Source organism: Octopus sinensis, linkage group LG25 (genome assembly GCF_006345805.1).
Source record: "Octopus sinensis linkage group LG25, ASM634580v1, whole genome shotgun sequence".
Lineage (NCBI taxonomy): Eukaryota > Metazoa > Mollusca > Cephalopoda > Octopoda > Octopodidae > Octopus > Octopus sinensis.
Genome location: NC_043021.1, coordinates 5717721 through 5726824, shown reverse-complemented (window position 1 = coordinate 5726824; position 9104 = coordinate 5717721).

The following is a 9104-nucleotide window of genomic DNA, read 5'->3' as shown; positions in this document are numbered from 1 at the left end:
AATGTCTTTATTAAAGAGAGAGAGAGAGTGTTAAAATGCTTAATGTCTTAACTGACTATATATAATAAATATATATATATATTTGTGTATATAAAACAGTTTTTCACTCTTATTCTTTCCCTTGCTTTCCTTTTCTATCTTTCTCCCCTTATATTCCTATCCTTTTCCCTAGTAGATTTTATTTTTTTCCCACCCAATTCACCTCTTCACGGTTTCTACACCTTCTTCATACCCTCTCTCTCAATTTCTCATTCTTTCCCACTCTCTCTCTCTCTCTCTCTCTCCCTCTCTGTCTGTATGTTTGTGTGTATTTCTCTCTCTCTCCCTCCCTCCCTCTCTGTCTGTATGTTTGTGTGTATTTCTCTCTCTCCTCTCTCTCCCTCCCTCTCTGTCTGTATGTTTGTGTGTATTTCTCTCTCTCTCTCTCTCCCTCCCTCTCTGTCTGTATGTTTGTGTGTATTTCTCTCTCTTTCCCTCCCTCCCTCTCTGTCTGTATGTTTGTGTGTATCTCTCGCTCTCTCTCTCCCTCCCTCTCTGTCTGTATGTTTGTGTGTATTTCTCTCTCTCTCCCTCCCTCTCTCTCGGTATGTTTGTATGTATGTATCTCTCACTCTCTCTCTCCCTCCCTAACTGCCCCCCCCTCCTCCTATATTATTTCATAGGTGACAAACAGTCGTAAACAACCTCCTTCCTCATCACCACAAATCTCACTCTTTTTCCTCTTTCTCCATCTTCATTGATCACCAATATTGCTTCTATTGACTGATCTGTCGGAGACTCTTTCCCTTCCCTTCTCTCCACGAGTCAATAATACCCATAAGAGCTTTATAAAAGGCTATGTTGGTAGTCATTTTATATTTCTGTTCACTAAGTTCAAACCATGCTCAAGTCAGTTTTGCATTTTTTTTCCCCTTTCAAGAAACGATAAACCAGTCAATTGCTCAAGTCGAGCTTTCTCTCTTTCTGTCTGTATTTGTACCTACAAATAAATCAAAGATAGGCGCGTCTTCGCTTTCAGGTTCCATGAAACGAGAAGTGAAAGTGTTTCCAAGGAAAAAAATTAAAATATTTCTATCTGAGTATATTGAATGTTTGTAGTGAAAATGCTACACCCCCACCATTTCTCTCTCTCTCTCTCTCTCTCTCTCTCTCTCTCTATATATATATATATATATATATATATAATATATATATATATATATATATATTATATATTTTATATAGAAGGAGCTTCTACAGGACTAGAACTGTTTCATTCAAAAGAAATCATCAGGAAGCTTCCTGGTGATTTTCTTTTGAATGAAACAGTTCTAGTCCTGTAGAAGCTCCTTCTATAAAATAAATTAATTTACTCTGCTATGTATTGAGTACCTTATTTACTGTGGTTAACCCCGACTCAACCCGGGACCTACAATATATATATATATATATGGCATAGTTCGGTTGTAGTAGCACAGATTCCGTCGATTTCCGTAAAAAACTTTATTTTTTACATAAGTAATGAGAGCGAGAGACTAAGAGAAGCGATTTTACGACGAGAAGGTTTCACTTTGAAGTCGGCCTGTTGTGTGTTTGATGGGGTGTGGGAGACAGACAGTATGTTGTGTAAGTGAAGTGCTTCTGTTAGTGTGTGCGAAGAGAAAGAGAGAGATAACTGATTTTTTACTCGGTGTATGTATATGTATGTCTGCATGTATGTGTGTGTGTGTATGTATCTATGTATGTGTGTGTTTCAAGAGAAACCTTCTCGTCATAAATCGCTTCCTCTTAGTCTCTTTCGCTCTCATTACTTATGTAAAAAATAAAGTTTTTTACGGAAATCGACGGAAATCTGAGCTACGACATGCGAAACTTCGCCATATATATATATCACACACACATTAAATTCTGATATAATCGTCATCTACGCCATTTAAAAGGTATCCGTAGAAAGTTTCATTAAAAAACATGTTTCTAAAATGTTATGAGGAAACAAAGTCGGGGTAGATATTTCTGAAACATTGTGAGGAAACAAAGTCTATAGGGGTACACATTTGTGTAGCTAAGTCACTTTGTCTTACACCCTTTAAGGGTCAAAAGATAAAGTAGCAGTCAAGGACAGTGAAGTGGTAAAGACATCAGAGCACCATACGAGGAACCTTGCAGAATATGTTCCCGTTCATTGTGTTCCAAATTCACTTTAACATCCACTTTTCCATACTTGCATGGGTCAGATGGAATTAAGGCAGTTTTCTGTGGTTGGATGCCCTTCCAGTCACCAACCTCCAAGTTGTGTGAATACCTAAAACTCAAGAACTACCCAACTGATTTTATTCAAATTTTACATATGCCTTACTTAGGGTCTATGCACTGTCATGGGCCAAAACTTCTTTTCAACTTCTTACCTAAAGCAAGCCCGGAGCAATCTCTTATCTCTTACACTATTTCAGTATTATGTGTCAAAAGTGAAACAATAACATCTCTATTGTAATGTGAGATAATACTTTCAGTTTTAATGGTTTCACTATTAATACTTTCACTATGTAAATGTTGGATGTGCAATGTCAGTGTGCATGTGTAACAAAGTGCAAACATATTGGGAAAAGAAATAAACATAAGAGGAATCAGATGAGGTGTGCAAGAGAGAAGACTGTGATGATTTGGTCATGTGATGTGTATGGATGAGGACAGCTGCATAAGAAGTGCCGATCACTTAAAGTGAATAGGACTTGTAGAAAACAGAGACCCAGGAAAACATGGGATCATGTATTGAAGGTTGATTTCAAGAAGCTGAACCTTATGGGGGGGATGATGAAAAACAGATAATTGGTGATTTGCTGTGTTGAAAAAGACTCATCCATCACATCATCATCATCGTTTAACGTCTGCTTTCCATGCTAGCATGGGTTGGACAATTTAACTGAGGTCTGGTGAACCAGATGGCTGCACCAGGCTCCAGTCTTGATTTGGCAGAGTTTCTGCAGCTGGATGCCTTTCCTAACGCCAACCACTCCGAGAGTGTAGTGGGTGCTTTGCGGAAATGATATCCTAAAATCACTTTGGTTATCCTTTTATGTTTGGAGCCTTGCTGTTCCTCTCTCTCTGCCTTTCCAGCATTTCCTCCACATCTCATCCCCTAACATCCTTCACTTCTCTATTTGGCTGCTGTAATCACTTAAGAGCAGAATAGGCACATGCTACATGCCCACCTCCCCAGAATCACTTCCATTTCTTATTACCATCCCCTGCCCACACTATTTCCACCAATCATCTTCCATTCTGCCTTCAGCCATTGATCTCTCTCCTCTGCGATGCTCCAGTCTCAACACCTCTCTTACTTACTTTCGCTTTCAATGCCCTCTCATCTGAACCATCACACTCCACTTGTCCCTGACCCACTGCTGTATCTCTCACTTATTGCATGCAACTCTACTCCCGTTCCCCACCCCACGAGTACCTTGGGATGCTCCAGCATCCCACCACCACTTCTATCTTCTTTCAGTTTTCCATCGACTCAGCATTGAATCTCTTTTACAAGCCACCTTGGTTTGTTTTTCTATCTCACCTGGCTTAGAAAGATTTCCACTCCTCCTCTCAAATACTATTCCTCTGCCACATATAGTCAAAGAAGCCTTTTCCTTCTTATCATCATCATCATCATCATCATCGTTTAACATCCGTTTTCCATGCTAGCATGAGTTGGACGGTTCGACCGGGGTCTGGTAAGCCATGGAGGCTGCACCAGGCTCCAGTCTGGTTTGGCAGTGTTTCTAAAGCTGGATGCCCTTCCTAACGCCAACCACTCCGTGAGTGTTTTTTACGTGCCACTGGCACAGGGGCCAGAGGAGGCTGGCAAACAGCCATGATCGGTTGGTGCTTTTACGTGTCACCAGCACGGGGGCCAGGCGAGGCTGGCAATGACCACGATCGGATGGTGCTTTTTACATTATTATTATTATCACCGGCATGGATGCCAGTCAGGTGGTGCTGGCATCTGCCATGTTCAGACAGTGCTTTTTATGTGTCACCGGCACAGGTGTTCTTTACCCATTTTTGCCCTTCTTCCTGTTCCTTTCTTTTCTGGCCTTACAAGTTACTAGACAGCCTCCTTGGTGCCGTTGACACTGAAATGCACCCAGTAAACTCTATAAAGTGATTGGTGTCAGGAAGATCATCCAGCCATACAAAAACATATCAAAGCTGACATTATGGTCTACATAGCTTTATGGTTCACTGAATCCTGTCAAGCTGCCCAACACATCCGGCATATATGTGTGCGTGTGTGTGTATATATATATATATATATATATATATGAGTAAAGGTGCGTGGCTTAGTGGTTAGGGCATTCGGCTCACAATCGTAAGGTCATGAGTTCAATTCCCAGCTACGCGTTGTGTCCTTGAGCAAGACACTTAATTTCACATTGCTCCAGTCCATTCAGCTGGCAAAAATGTATTTCAAAGGGCCAGCCTTGTCATACTGGTTCGTGCTGAATCTCCTTGAGAACTATGTTAAGGGTACATGTGTCTGTGGAGTGCTCAGCCACTTGCATGTTAATTTCATGAGAAAGCTGTTCTGTTGATCACATAAGCTGGGACCCTCACCGTTATAACTGACAGAGTGCTCCTTTTATTAGCATGGAAAACGGACGCTAAACGATGATGATGATGATGATGATATATATATATATATATAACTACATAAATAGGAACATCCAAATCCAACAAAATAAAACAATATACATCAATAAGCAAGATAATACCCTAAAAATAATACACACAAAATGGATCTTACAGCTGTTTCAGCCTGTAGATAAAGGTTATCTCATTCTGCCTATATTAGTCAGATGTATTGAGGTAATATGCAGTTAAAAATGAGTTTCTTATATATATATATATCTCAAGGCCTCATCAGAGATTATAAAGTACAATTATAAAAATATAAAAATGCAAATTCACTTTGTACTTTTAGTATATATATATATATATATTATATATATATATATATATACTTAGAAATATTAAATTTCTAAATATCTCAGAGAGATATGAGCGGTGGTGGAACGATAGATCAGTTGTATACTGTCAACTTAACTTGACAGTCCCATAGAGGGAATTACACCACCGCTGTTTAGCCCTAGGAAGCATCAACACTTCCTGTCGGCCTTGACACATTTCCTGCATCCTTATGTTTACAAAGGGGAGACAAGCACCCCCAACAGCTAGGCCTGCATCCAGAGACATGTTTCTGAGTCTTGCTCGTCATCAGTCTGGCCTGCTAGCTGAAGATACCTGTCTAGCCTTCGTAAACATATATATTTTCAGTGGAGGCACAATGGCCCAGGGGTTAGGGCAGCGGACTCGCGGTCATAGGATCGCGGTTTCGATTCCCAGACCGGGCGTTGTGAGTGTTTATTGATGGAAAACACCTAAAGCTCCACGAGGCTCCGGCAGGGTATGGTGGTGATCCCTGCTGTACTCTTTCACCACAACTTTCTCTCACTCTTACTTCCTGTTTCTGTTGTACCTGTATTTCAAAGGGCCGGCCTTGTCACTCTCTGTGTCACACTGAATATCCCCGAGAACTACGTTAAGGGTACACGTATCTGTGGAGTGCTCAGCTACTTACACGTTAATTTCACGAGCAGGCTGTTCCGTTGATTCGGATCAACCGGAACCCTCGTCATCGTAACCGACGGAGTGCTTCCATATATTTTCAGTGAAGTTTATTCACTGAATTCCAAAATTAGAAATATGTTGCCTGATCAGTTGCATAGTGTACCACACATCAGGTATTTAAATGATTGTAGAGCAACTTGAGATGAAGTGTCTTGCTCAAGAACACAATGCACCACCTGGTCTAGGAACTGAAACCACAATCTCATGATTGTGAGTGCAACACTCTAACCACTAGGCTACGCATCATCATATCTATATATCTCTATCTCTATCTATCTATATATATATAGATATGTACATATATATAATATATATATATATATATATATATATATATCATCATCATCATCATCATTTAACGTCCGTTTTCCATGCTAGCATGAGTTGGACGGTTCAACTGGGATCTGGGAAGCCATGGAGGCTGCACCAGGCTCCACTCTGATCTGGCAGTGTTTCTACAGCTGGATGCCCTTCCTAATGCCAACCACTCCGTGAGTGTAGTGGGTGCTTTTTACATGCCACCTGCACAGGTGCCAGATGAGGCTAGCAAATGGCCATGATTGGATGGTGCTTTTTACGTGCCACCAGATATATATATATATGCATCAAATGAAATTAAAAACAGAACACAAAGGATGTCGCGGTACACGTGTTTCAAGCTTTATAAAACGACCTATTCTTATATCAGTGTATAATAAACATAAAGGATGGTTTAAAGCTCTCTTCAGCCGCATGCAATTGCTATACCAAAGACTTACATCACATTTTGAAAAATCCGAAAGGTACATTTGGTATTATTCATAATGGTAGGTATCTCAAGTCTCACTGAGAAAACAATGCAATATGATAATTGACTCGTGTGGAGGCATGATTTTCAGAATTCTCCAGTGGAATTCCCGATTTCGGTGGAAACAGTGCCTGCAAGTTGCATGAGATTTGCTGGCAGAGGAAGTGTAGAGGTTTATTGCCTCTAATTGGCGTATAGACTATATTTTGATTGTATGGACTTTTGGTCCAAGAAATTGCATTTTTGTAAGAGGTTCATTACCTTAGTTTATGAATTTTTGAGAAAAAAAAATGTTTTAGAGAAGCAGAGGGTCGGCAGGCACCTTCTGCCTTCTCTCATCTTTATCATTTTTCATCATAATCATCCACTTCATTAATGTTTATGTCTAGCCCGCAAGCTACTCTGTGTAATGCCTTTATGGCAAATTTCTATGAAATAAAGCAGCTTGCTCACCAGCCACATGGTTCCGGGTTCAGTCCCACTGCGTAGCATCTTGGGCAAGTGTCTTCTACTATAGCCTCGGGCCAACCAAAGCCTTGTGAGTGGATTTGGTAGACGGAAACTGAAAGAAGCCCGTTGTATATATGTATATATATATATATATATTGATAAAAATGGTAAGACAACAAAAGAAAGAAAGAGACCTCGATATTATGTAAATAGAGGAATTTATCTGTAAATGTAATATGTGACAATTATTCGGTAGCCATGATAAAACTCTGAGTTTCAGATGCTGAGGTGGAAATCCACACCACCATCTCTTCAGTTATCCGGCCATCGGAAAAATGCTATGAAAAATGATCCTAGCTTTCCATCTCATGCGCTTAATCAGGTCTGCAATTTTCTCCAAAAGTTTCTTAGAGTATAGTTCCCTTGATGGTATAGGTATGTTTTTCATAGAATAATTAATGTAATAGGCGTCCATATTGAATTCTTCTGTGGGGGTAGAGTCCTCAACCGATGTCTGGGGTCATTTTTCATAGCATTTTTCCGATGGCTGGATAACTGAAGAGATGGCGGCGTGGATTTCCACCTCGGCATCCGAAACTCGGAGTTTTGTCATGGCTACCGAAGAATTGCCACATATTACATTTAGACAGACCCCCCCTTCGGTCATGAATGACCATGGGATTGCACCTAGAAAGTTACCCTCCTAGACACAAGTCCGGGCAAGGTTGTTTATGGAAGACCAGCAGTCGCCCATGCATACCGGCCTCCCCTCTCCACGCCACCAGTGTTATCCAAGGGAAAGACAAAGGTCGATACAGCTTGGCACCAGTGACGTCGCAACTCATTTCTACAGCTGAGTGAACTGGAGCAACGTGAAATAAAGTGCCTTGCTCAAGAACACAACACGCAGCCCGGTCTGGGATTCGAGCTCACAACCTCACGATCGTAAGCTCGACGCTCTAACCACTGAGCCATGCGCCTTCACATATTACATTTACAGATATATATATATATATATGGGTGTGTGTGATTGTGTATAGAAGAATATATTAATAAAAGGAATTCCAACCTTGTCTGATTTTCGCGTTTTATTTACAATCTTATAATGATATATTATAAGATAATATAATATAATAGAATAAAATAAAATAGTAGAACGTTAAATGTTCATTCTGATTGAACTAGTACTTTCATGCATTAAATTCTGCAATCTTCAGGTTCATGTAGTAGTGGTGACAGTCATGCTTCACAATTTTTGACTGTAGGGAGATGATTGAATCTGTTCCTTAAATACAGCTGAGTAGGCTCCAGATTGCTAGGTTTTGCAAACTGTATTCTGACCAATCAGTGTGTAGTATCACTCAATTACTTAAGCTGATTGGTTGGTTGAGCTGATTGGTTTAGGCGTCACGCTTTGTTGAACATGTCAAGAGTCTGTATCTTAACCCTGGGTGAGGCAGCAATTGTTGGGCTATTTTTAGAAATGTTGTAAATAGCCTTTGTCAGAGATTTTTATATTTCAATTGTCATCATCATCATTGTCAGCACCTTAATTATTGTTGCTAGTGGTGATGGTGGTGGCAATAGAACTTTTAACCCTAAATAAGATAATTTTCCTGCTATCTAAGTATTATTATTATTGCTTATTAGCTGGGTTCGAATTTATCAATAAAATTCTTTTTTTCTGATTTTCCTCTCGATTTCACTTGGGCTGTGTAATTTGTAGAATGGAAATATATATATCTTTTACGTGACCGACCAGACCATCAGATGTTGTTACACATCGCTGGTCACAATGCGTTTGCATTGTTTTAGCCTTCGAATAACGCCACCCGCGGCTAGTGTGAGCAGGCAACGGAAGAAGAGTGGTGAAAGAGTACAGCAGGGATACTACCCTGCTGGAGCCTCGTGGAGCTTTTAGGTGTTTTTGCTCAATAAAACTCACAACCCCAGTTGGGAATCGAAACCGCGAGTCGCTGCCCTAACCACTAGGCCATTGTGCCTCCACTATATTATATATATATAATATATATATCAGTAACAATTTAGATTCAAATGAATATGGTACTTAATTTAGATGCACCATAAAAATTTGCAGGGTGATTATAATAAAAAATAAGCAACAAGAATGACTCCAGTAATTTGGTACAATTGTTTCGCACTACAACATTTTATTAAAAGCTGTATTACAGCAGATTTAAGATGCTGA